This window comes from Stylophora pistillata, chromosome 2 (assembly GCF_964205215.1).
Source record: "Stylophora pistillata chromosome 2, jaStyPist1.2, whole genome shotgun sequence".
Taxonomy (NCBI): Eukaryota; Metazoa; Cnidaria; class Anthozoa; order Scleractinia; family Pocilloporidae; genus Stylophora; species Stylophora pistillata.
The window spans coordinates 57,130,160-57,142,576 of record NC_142520.1 but is presented as its reverse complement, the minus strand read 5'-3'; the positions used below and the strand labels follow the sequence as shown (position 1 = coordinate 57,142,576).

Here is a 12,417-nt window from a genome sequence, read left to right as displayed (position 1 = left end):
GCGACGCCAAGGAAGACCTCGATTAAAAAATGAATTTATAGTCTTAGTTAGAATTTCAAAAATGGCTACAGGAGCTTACTGTCTCATATAGCGCCACAGCTCAACTTCCGCATGACGTATAAAGTAGCCGTTGAGTTCCAAATGGAAATTAAAATAATTTGCCGTCGCGCTTTCGGTTCGCAGACGACGCAAATTTTGGCGATTTCACGTTGTTGTTTTGCATACGACGGCTATGAAATGTACAAAGATTCAAAACGCACGTGCTGAGCTACTGTTCTGCCAATTAGATCTCTTGTTTTCCTCGTCCTCGTTGCCGTCGCCGTCGTGGTTTCTTAAGGTCCCTATTATGTGTAGAGGATCAGACGAGGCACCACCGACGCCAACAACTTGGGTGCCGTCAGACAGATAATTTTCAAACCAGTTTAGCTCTTTGCCTTTGATTCCAAGAAACTGCAGTTTCCTCAACAAAACAGAATCTATTGTATCGAATGCCTTACGCAAGTCCACAAAAACTGCTCCCATCATAACACCCTGATCAATAGTTCGCCGGATTGTGTCCGCGAAAGATATAGCTGCAAATGTTGATGAGTGTTGCTTGCGAAATCCACACTGGAATGGACTAAGTAGACGGTTTTCTTGCAAATAACTTAATAGTTGAGTATGCACCCCTCGTTCAAGTAACTTTGATATTGCGGGTAAGATAGATATGGGGCAATAATTGTCAGCATTGTCTTTCCTCCCTTTCTTAAATAATGGAATTACATAAGCAGCCTTCCAGTTGTCAGGAACTTTGCTCTGAGATAGTAAAGTATTAATTATTACTGTAAAAGGCTTAGTGACCATGGCAGAAGCGTCCTTTAGAAGTCTTGTTGGAATGTTATCTAAGCCCACAACTTTGCGTGATTTAAGTCGTCGGATTTCAGACAGAACAGCAGATTCAGAAATATCAGTAAACAGAAAAGTAGAGTTCGTAGCTTTTGTTAAAGATATACTTGACGAGGGGTTCGATACAGCATTTATAAACAGTTTGCAAAGGTTGATAACTGTATTTACAAAGACATTAGTGAAAAAATTTGCGATTGGGCTTTTTCAATTATTACTTTACTGTCGACTTTGAGGTTTGGTGATGGTATTTTGCTTTCGGAGGGCAGGATTTTCTTAACTGTTCACCAGAATGAGTTGGGATCGCCAGCATTCTCGTCGATCAGCCTTCGATTGTAGTTTTCCTTTTCCTTTCTGATTAAAATTGGTAACTCGATTTCTTTTCCAGTCTGAGAGAAGTCCGGTAGTGTGAGCTTTTTTTCTGTAAATAATCCCTTTGTCTCATTTGACGTTTGATATAAGTATCGAGTCAAGGACGGCCTTTTGCAGTTAGAGATCACCTGCAGAGATACCGCATAGCAACGCCATACTAGAGAGCAAGCACTCCAGTGATCTCAGACAATATAGAGGTCACAGAGGTGTGCATTCAAACAAAGAATACAGCGGATAATAAGTTAAAGGGTATCCCAATTCGAGAAATCTAGTAAGTTTTAATCAACAGCTTCCTTGGAGTGTATCAGCAACAAAATCATACGTACTAATACTGTTGCGAATTTTGCCGCTTTTATCTCTCACGTCGGCGGAGCAACATGAACAACAGGGCGTCTAATCAAGGTATGTGAATAGAAGTAAAGACTTGTGAAATCAACTGAGAGGCTTTTTATTTTCATCGAAAACAAGATATCAACTTATTATTGAATACATTTTATTTTTTGAGCGAAAAGGTATACATAACGCTGCCGTAATACGACATTTGTACTCAAACTTCGATGTCTTTCTGTACTAGATGAATCCGCGAATGATCCAGTTAAGGCTCTAGAACAAACACAGCTATTATCTGCATCGAAAGGAAAAAGGAAATCTAGTTACCACTGCTGTGTTCCCCCGATGCAATGGCGACTCTCGATATCATGAAGAACTTGTCTTTCATCGCATTCCAAGCGGAAAAGAAAGCGAAGATCTAGAAATTCGTAAGTGATGGGTTATCAAAACTCGCATAGACGAAGGGCCTGATTTCAAGGTAAAGTAATAAAAGTTAGTAAGACAGTGTTTTCTTTTGCTATACTTCACTGCTGTACCGCATGATCGCCTTATCTCTTAAATTTGACGTGTTTAATCAAGAGATTACAAATAGCACAAGGGTTTGTTAGAGACATTTTCTTGAAGACGACTATCTACCCCCTGATAACGCAGGACGACGTTTACTTAAAAGAGGATCTGTTCCCTCTCAGTTTGACTGGTCCTCAAAAAGTCTTAAGAGAAGAAAGATCATTCACCACTTGAGTAGGTAAAAACAACTTTTAATGATCTGACTCATTAACTTGATTCTGGTTTTAGAGGACAGATTACTCTATATTTTCAGAGGAACACAGACTTGCGAGAGTGACATGGAGGGAGATACCGAAGCCATTGGTTCCCAGGAACCACCAATCCAGGATCAATTAGAAGCCCTAAAATTGGAACTAATGCTAAGGGCCCAAGAGCTGGAAAACTGCAAAAGAGAAATTGCTGCATTTTAAAAGGCTAGAGCAGTCAATACACAGGTAGATAAAGATCTTTATGAAGCAAGGAAACCTGCAGCTCAGGAGCTTGCTGTATACAAGTTTAGTCTGGAAAGGTTTTCTACAGATAATGACTCAATAAAACATAAGTAGACAACAAGAAAAACTTGGCTTCTTTCGGGGACACAGCAACTTTCGCAATTTCGTGCTGATAGTCACGTACGAAGAATACTCTTTCCCAGTTTCCTGCTCGCACTAATAACGCTTTCATGTATCGAAATCCAATACGGCGGACAACACATCATATTGTTCGTACTTTCCCACCACCGCAGCCAGATTTGTTCAAAACTGGACAGGCTCAAGCATAACGTGTTTGAATTGCCCTTGAGTCTGAAGTCTTTTATATGTTTGAGAAAGATAGGCACTGCAAATTTATATTTTTATTTAGCCCAAGTAGTTTAGATCTGATAAACATCATCTCCTCGACATATCTTGACTCGTACGTGAAGCAATGAAAGTAGCCGGCGAAACCTGGCAGAGAAGCCGGCGAACTTTGCCGGCTGCCGGCTCTTATACACAACCCTGATTATTGGTTAAACCAACTGCACAAACAATGACTGATTGTTATGCTACAGGGGAGAGGCAAAGCCGTTCAGGGGCGCGGAATATGCAAATTATAGATGAATTGTTTATGTGTTTTGGTAAGACCTAGATTGGGATTATTTGAGCAAGACCTTGCTCACAGATTCCAAATTCATATATCCTCTGTCAGTAGAAAGTCAACAACTTGGTGCAATTATCTTTATTTTATGTTGGGAAGTCCACCAGTGTGGCCCTCAAGGGAGGATGTCAATTGTTATATGCCTGAATGTTTTCGAACTCTTTATATCCAACCACTAGGGTAATCATAGACTGCACGGAAATTCATATGAAAACCCCTAGCTCCCTCTTACTACAATGTCAATTATATTCATCTTACAAAAGCAATACAACCCTTAAAGGTTTCGTTGGAATAACTCCTTATGAAGCAGTTTCCTTTGATTTTAGTTTGTATACTGGTGCTATATCTGACAAGGAAATCACTAGGTGTAGTGGTATATTGGGTTTGCCCGAGGAATTAAGATTCAGTAATGGCAGACAAAGGTTTTGATGTTGGAGATTTGCTATTAGAAAAAGGAGTACAGCTCAATATCCCTCCTTTCCTACAGAGCTAAACTCGGTTTTCATCAAAGGATATACAGCAAACTAAAGCAATAGCAAGTCTTCATATTCATGTGCAAAGAGCAATTAGGAGAATCAAAGAGTATCATTTTTTTGGTTCCGATGTGCCACTTATTTTCTCATGTTACCCGTAGTTTTTTAGGTGCTTTCCTGTTGTTTTAAATTGTTTCGAGATATTTTAAGGTAATTTCAGATGGTTTCCTTGGGGGTTTCAGATGGTTTCAGGTGGTTTCATCGGTGGTTTCAGATGGTTTCAGATGGTTTCAGGTGGTTTCAGGTGATTCCAACTTTTAGTAACTACGCTTAAAAAAGCCAAGTTTCTCTGTTACTTCAGGAAGGCCAGACAGTAACCGAAATTGAAAAAGACAATTATTAACACTGACAGTGAGTTATTTGAATGGTGCAAAAGTAGTAGCTACATGTAGTGGCCCATTCCATAAAAAAGAAGAAAAACTCAAAAAGAAGCCCATTTAATGATCTGAATAATTAACTGCTCCTTGTCAACTGTTCAAGAGTTTACTTGCTCAAGTTATCTTTTGGATCAGATATAATTTCTTGATTAAGGATTTGACTTCAAATAGTATCCACATGTATCCATCCAAAGAGGAAGGCTGTTAAGAATACAAAGGGGAATGGTATCTCAAATGCTAAAATTTGTAAAGGAACAAAGTGGATATTCCAAGGGGTAGGTGGCTCACACCAAAAACCTTCTGAAGGGTATATGGGGATGCCTGTTTTCTAGAAACATTGACACTGCTTAGCCAAGTTTTGTTTGTTTAGTTTTTGTTTTTTTGGAAAAAAATGTTCAAATTACCCTTAACGTATGACATAACAAACAGAGTTCAACACTGAGTCCATGCCCAGCTAGCACAAAATTTTCTTCATCCACTTTTTCAAGAAGCATGTATAGTCAAATGTAACTAAGAAAAAAATAAAAGTAAAAAGATAATTTACAAAAATTAATTTTAATAAAATATGACCTAAACCTGAAAAGGTTAAGTAAAATTAATATTTTATGTAAAGCATAATCCAATCTGAAATGCAACCTTTAAAATTAGCTTTGTAATGTTTGCCATCAACAGTGAAGCCTTCTTCTGTCAGAACTTTATTCCCCTCATTTAGCCAAACAATCAACTTCTTCACCTTGTTCCTCAGAAAAGTAAGAAAAAAGTCTAAGAGTAAGTCTACGTTTGAGTTTGGATTGTCAATTAACAGTTACCCATTACCTGTGATAGGGAATGATAAAGAAGTTATATCCACAGTATAGTAAAATCAAACTCTACTAACTTTTTCTCAGCACAATTAGCAATCGCAATTGGATAAACAGCTAGAGCTAGCACTCTATTAAGAACCACAGAGCCCTTTGCCAGTTGTGATTGTTGTGTTTCACGGATTTAAGTCAGACGAATTACTACAACTCAATACAAACTCAACATCTATATTTTCAACATGGCGGTTGTCAAATCTACAAGGTGCGCACGTGGCATGCGTGCGCATATGTGACAGATACCGCGGGCCGGCATGCCCGACATAGCAGTGATAGCTAAATCAATTGGAACAATTCCAATACTCTCCCTGCAGTACAAACAAACAGTGTTATCATTATCAGAAGCAGCATCATGCAGTACATGTATGTGCACAAATTGAAAGTGGATTTAAATGTTCATCTTAGATTCAGCCATTTAGATAACTAAAAAATTTTCCTTACCGGCAAGAGGTCTTCCAGTTCGTTTCATGAATAAACGAGGTCCTATCAATTTATCCAACTTCAGCAGATCTTTAAGTGGTCGCTTTATATCTAAAGAGAGACAGGCGCGACCACTGTGTCGGCTACTGTAGCAGGCGTAGATAGTGGCGTCTCCAATCCAAGCGATCCAAGCTGTCTTGAGCTGCCGCGAAAATTCGATCTTCCAGCCATTTCCGAGTCAAACTGGTGAAAATTTAATAATTCCCTCACTAACCTAAATTGATCTGAAGCAACCACTAGCTATTCAACGAGATTTTTTCGTCGTAACGCTCTTCTAATTATTCTGAAGAGGGCTGAAACATTAACAGTGTCCTTCTTTGGCGACGAACCAAACCACGGTGTGTCGACTTGTCCACCATTTCCATCGACCAGATGGCGGACGCATACTTCTGCAATGTCCTCAATCACTCCTCATGAACTCTCTTGATTTACAAAACCAGCCGTTTGATACAGTGTACCAAATTTTGCCTGGATCGAGCGACAGTCCGAAAATTCGGCGAGGAGGATATAACTTTACCGTCATGTCTCGTTCGCGCCAATTTTTGTATTACACGCGACGGAGCACTTTGTTATATATTTAGTGTAATTAGAGTTGACAACAAACCATTTATGGATACATTGGAGATCCCTAGGCTTGGGAAACTATTCTAACTGTCCCGGTTTAAAAAACACACTCCAGACTCATTAATTACATGTGTTCACAACACAACCTTTTTAATCTCGATCCAGTCCCCCACACGGGGTGGCGCCTGGCGCTTACAAAAGACAATAAACAAATGAAATCGCGTGTCCATACATGATCTGGTTTTCATTTGAACACCGCACTCAAGATATACTTAGCACCTTCATCCACCGCAAACTGTGCAGTCATGACAGATCTGTAATTTTGCTAATTCGATTTTCTTGACTACCCCGGAAATTAGAACCCATACCCAGCTGTGAATTTCAAAGTCGCATAAAGCTCGTCATGTCGTCTGAAAAGCTCCGAAAAGGGGTAACATCTTTCAGATAACTTCTAGTTAATTTCAATTGATAAAAATCCAAGGTTCGGCTTCACTTGGAATTCTAGGCTGTCTATCTGCCCCTTCCCATTAAGGTTGGGAGATAAAGAAAACCATTCTGCACGGTTTATTTGACACGAACAGCATTGTGACGCATTATCCACCCTGTAGATAAAGCCCAGGCAAGACATGGGTAGAATGAAAATAAACTCAAGCATAAGGTCTAAAAGTTGTTTTATTTGAGGCTCTGGTTTACGGTAAACACGACTCCCAAATTCACAACTCGTACATACTTGGTACAATTTTCGTAACTCCGCCATTTCCCTCTCAAAACCATTGTCATGTTGAAGATATTTTTAATTACTGTAAAAGCCATATCGTTGATCACATTTGTGCAAAGTTATCCAACAGCTTGAATACCACATACTACAATGAACTAGAATTCTCGATGTAAGTTTAAAAAATCTAGATATGAACTACAAAATTAGACATTGAAACTCCACGAAATATCTAAGTTAGCGGTATTCTTAGACCTTTTGCTTTAAATTTTTTTTTGTTTTTTGAGTGAAATATCAATAACGTAAACGTAATATTAATGAACGTCACTGTAACTCATGACTATAATACTCACAAACGAGTTATGAAACTTCCAATAAACAAGCTATTTAGATTATCACTATATACTACAAAACTCTGATAAGCGGCGTCCTAACCTGCATATTTTCCTGTTTTCCTTTTCCCACACTTTCAACGATGTTATTCATTATTCTATTTTTTATCTACTAAAGTAGAGATAACAATGAAATTTAACAACTGGAAAGGTAGTAGGAGTGCAGAATACTCGCAAGCGAGTTGCGCATATAAACTATTAATATTTTTATAACTGACTGGTCATTCGTTAACCAAACGTTAGTTAAGTTATTTGGTAAATCTGCACTCATGATGAAACGTCTGAATTGCTATAATGCTCGCTAACCAGTCATAAAAATTCTAAAAACTATTTAGATAGTCATTATACTACCAAATCTCGAATGACTGACATCCTATTCAGCAATTTTTCCTTTCTTTGTTATTTTTACCTTTTTTCGCTAGAGATTCAAATGATATTGAGCGACTCGATACATACGGATATGAGCTATTTAGATTGATGTGCTGCCAAACATCTTACCACAGAACTCTTAACCATTAAAAATTTCTAAGTCATCCCTATAATCTGCAACCCCACATAACGATCGTCGTAGCTTCGGACTTATTCACCCATCGTGCTTGCTAAGGAGTTAAAAAACGCTAAGAAATGATCTATTTAGATTATAAGTATGCTATTAAATATTTATGAAAACTACGAATAACTATGGAAACTACCAATAAACTATAAAAAACTACCACTAAACTATAAACATTATCAATAAACTATAAAACTACCATAAACTATAAAAAACTACCAATAAACAATAACAACTAACAATAAACTATAAAAACCACCGATAAACTATAAGAAATATTATTAAAAAATCATAAACTAGGAATAGATTATAAAAACTACGGCTAAACTATAAAAAAACTAGCAATAAACTATAGAAAGTACTATTAAACTATAGTAACTACGACTAAATTAAAAAATTACAACTAAACTATATAGACCACGATTAAAGCATGAAAAATTGCGATTAAACTATAAAAACTATGAATGAACAATGTAGACTACAGTTTATTCATAGTCTATGAAGACTACGATTAAACTATACAGACTACGACTAAACTATGCAAAATACAACTAAACTATAAAAACTAGAACGAAACTACAAAAACACAACAAACTAGAAAAATTACAACTAACCTATGAAAAATACAAACTATGAAAACTACGAATAAACTAAAACTACAAATATAATATAGACTGTGAATAGATTGTAGAAACTACAAAGAAACTATAGAAATGACGAATAAATTAAAAAACTACGAATAGATTAAAAAAACTACGAATAAACTATGTTGATTACGAAAAACTGTAAAACTACGACGAAACTGAAAATAAATACGAATAAAGTATAAAAACTACGCATGAACTATGTAGACTACGAATAGACTATAAAATATACGAATAAACTATAACAACTATTACTAAGCTGCAATATACTACGACTAAACTATAAAAACTAAGAACTATGAAAATTACGAATAACCTATGTAGACTACGTTTGAACTACAAAGACTACCAATAAACTATAGAAACTACGAAGAAGCAATACTAACTGCTACTAAACTGAAAAAACTACGAATAAGCTATAAAAACCTACGAATAACTCATTGAGACTACGGGTAGACTACAAAAAACTACGAATAAGCTATAAAATTATGACAACAATTAAAAACGACTTATACACTGTAAAAACTACAAATAAACCGTATAGATTACGAATAAAACTAAATAGTCTACAAATCAACTATTAAAACTACAAGTAATCTTTACAAAATATCAATATATGAAATATCAAAACTACGAATAAACTCTAAATAACTATAATTAACTACAAAAACTCTTGTATGTGGAAATGTGCCAAAAGGAACAGAAATAAGACATCAGCTTATTATATATGTAATAATTGACTAAAAAAAAGGTTGAAATAACACAAACATGAAAAAAAAAACTGCCATTACGAGCTTATTAATTATAGTTCAAGATGTTCTATGCTAACTTTACCTTGTTAATGTACAATAAAGAGCTCAGAAAACTTGTTCACTAAAGTATTGATTAAAGTTAAGAAAACGAAAATATTATTTCACTTACTACGCCACAGATAGTATACTTGTTGATTACTAGAATCACTCTGCTCTATCTATTGAATTATTTAACTTTTTTTCTGTCCTCCCAGAACTCAAGATTTCTTTACTAGTGGTATATATATATTCCTTGGACGCTTTCTGGGGCAAAGAGAGAGAACACACTGGTTAAAGATTGCATGGTCGAGTAGAAAGGCAGGCATATCGTCCATTTCATTGTCAGGCAGATAATTAAGGTGACAGTTAGGCAGATATAAGGGTCTTAGTGGAGTGATGGCCTTTACGGCTAACAGTAAACATTTTGGCCAGTTTTTACGCCTAATGGTTAACACCTCAACCCATTGAGACTCTTGGATATGAAGTATAATTCCATTGTTATTATCATAATTTTTTTTACGATGAACTTTTTTAACGACAAACGGTTATGATTTTTCCATTTTTTACGCCTAATGACTAACGGTTCACCACATTGAGACCCCTCGATATGAAGTCGAGAGTACTCATGCAGTCTACTAGACACCCAGAAACGTTTTTGGTCAGACGTTTTTCAAATCATGCATCACCGAAGTAAGAGAGTGAATTGATCAGTTTGAAGAAACGTTGTTACTCTTACTGGCAAAAGTGATTGGGATGCATGAAAAAAAATATATGTCAAGCGACTTCGAAAAAATACAAGGAGCAAATCATAACTAGAACCTATTACGCTTCCTTCAGTCTTCATCGCCAAACGTAGCTTTGATCATTGCAGGCCCTGCAGATGCAGTAAAAAATCTCGATTTTGAAATTGATTTCATTACCAGGAAGTTAAAAAACTATTTAACAGTTACACTGTTTGACTTCAAAAGGAAGTCAGTTTTGATTCAGATTATAGAGAGGTTCAAGAAACTGAAAGTTCTAGTAATCAAAAACCAACTCTTTATGTATTTAAACGTCCATGCATCACAACAAAACTTGAGCAGATTTTCATGTTACATCTCAAACATAAAACTAACCACATAAGCTTTATAAGATATTAATCAAAACACAACTTTATGTGGCAGTTTTTCATAACCCTCCAGTCAGTGGTATTCAGTATATTAATTAAAACAAACCTTATACATATTTACCTTGGTTCAAAAACAGAGAGCTAAAGCCTGGTATCAAACATTTCTTCTTCCCCTGGATGGAATTCGAAAGGAGAAAGAAATATTGATTTTAAAAGTTACTTTAATGTGACTATATTGTTGCAAGAGATTGTAAACTGATTACCGCTATCACAATTGTAGCTGGTCTGTATTGAAATGTTTTGAAAATTAAGGTACACAAAATCATAAACACCATTTCTATTTAAAGAGATGTACCACAAGGAAGCTATGTTTTCTTTATTTGAGCAAATATCTGTATCGTTAAAAATGCTTAAAAAAGTGAGACAGCTCCACATCATAAATAGCAGTATTTTAAGAAAGGTTTTCACCCTCCATTACAAGAAAGTATAATAATACTTAAGTGCTTATTTTATCTCTCAATGAGGTCACTTCTGATGTGGATCTGAAAACTTCAAGGCTTCTTTAAGCAACAAGGTGGAGTGATTAAGCGTCATCGAATGAAGCATTGTGTGGACCACTTTTACCTTATGTTGGCTAATTTATGAGGAATGTTACCTTCTTTTGCGAAGTCCATGTCAGGTTTAAGCACTTTCTCTTCTTCAACTTCAGAAATAATGCATTTGAAAAAAATTACTTTGGTACTTGATCGCTCATTCTTTTCTCTACTTAAGCGTTTAAAAAAGTCATTAGTCCTTAACCAGTTTTCAACTAGAATTTGTCCAGCGCCTAACAAGTTAAAAGGGATGCTTCAAGAACTCATAAAATGCCTTAATATATTTAATAACTAATCAAAACCACCTACTTTTGTCACCAGGCAATGGGATCTCTACGCTTGCCACTTGCTCCTCAGATTCACCAGCTGTGTTAAAGCATAGGTATTAGTTACAATGAAGTACTGTTCATAATTACAGTCACTGTTCCTGTGTAGGCTGACAAAAATGCCGTCAAATATTTAAATAAAGTGGTCTGCAGAGTAAACCGGCCCATGGTCTGCTATTAAGCCAGAAAATTGGCCTAAGGTACCCGTTAATACCATAACACATGTTAACACTTTAACCTTCTGAGTGACCAATCAAGAACCACTCTCTCTCCTTTACCTTGATCATGCTTCTTAGATTCACCAGCTGCGTCAAAGCAAAATTGTTAATTAGGATGAAATACGGATACCTTTGAAGCTAATAATGAGATTTCATTGACAATTACCGCCACAGTCACTGCAAAGTCTAAGATATGCCATCAAATAAATACAAGAGTCTTTATAGGAAATCCGTCCCACTGCCGGTTATCAAGCTAGAATATTGGTCCAGCCAACTGTTATGTTCATAAACAGCTTGCCCTGTATGCGGGAATAAATGCAACATATGTTGGACAGAGTAAAGTTACTGAAAAGCAATTCACTTTTATTACCTTCCTCAGTTGGCTCTGTAGGCTCAGACTTATTTTCTCCTTCTTGACCTGCACAAATAGAATTAAAATGGATTGCATTAATCCAATCATTTAAATTGATTTGAATCTTCAGAACCTTCGATCGGTGTGTAGACACTTTTACTTGAATGAGTTGTCAACTATTACTTTCCTTTAATCTATACTTTCCTAAGAAATTTATTTATTTAATGAAAAGGACATTAGTACTAGTCGTTCGATTTTTTTTACTGAAGCGTTTTAAAAAGTAATTAATCTTGAACTAATTCTCCACTATAACTTATCCCAGAGACAACCAAGGTAAAAAAGATTCTTCAATAACTGATGTAGAGCCTTGACATCTTGAATGGCCTATCAAAAGCTATTCTCTTCTTTACCTTTGTCAATGGGCCCAGGAGTCTCCTCTCTCTCCACCTGCTCATCACATTTACCAGCTGTGTGAAAGCAAAGTTGTTAATAAAGTTGTATAGGATTTTATTAAGAATTACAGTCACTATCACTGCTTAGGCTAACACATTTGTCTTCAGCTAGATACAGGGTATTAATAGATAGCTCAACCCACTGCCTGGTATCTGGGTAAGGAACCACCAGGGACAACTCATAACCTGAATACTCGA

At 36.2% G+C, this 12,417-nt stretch overlaps 1 long non-coding RNA gene across 1 annotated transcript; it reads right to left on the bottom strand.

The window, feature by feature from the left end:
* Positions 1 to 10,342: 10,342 nt before the first annotated feature.
* Positions 10,343 to 11,535, bottom strand: LOC148740584 (uncharacterized). Its single transcript, XR_015996316.1, has 3 exons — positions 11,181 to 11,535; positions 10,934 to 10,981; positions 10,343 to 10,451 (listed from the first exon to the last, which is right to left on the bottom strand). It is a non-coding gene; the product is annotated as an uncharacterized LOC148740584 (long non-coding RNA).
* Between the last annotated feature and the right edge of the window lie 882 nt (positions 11,536 to 12,417).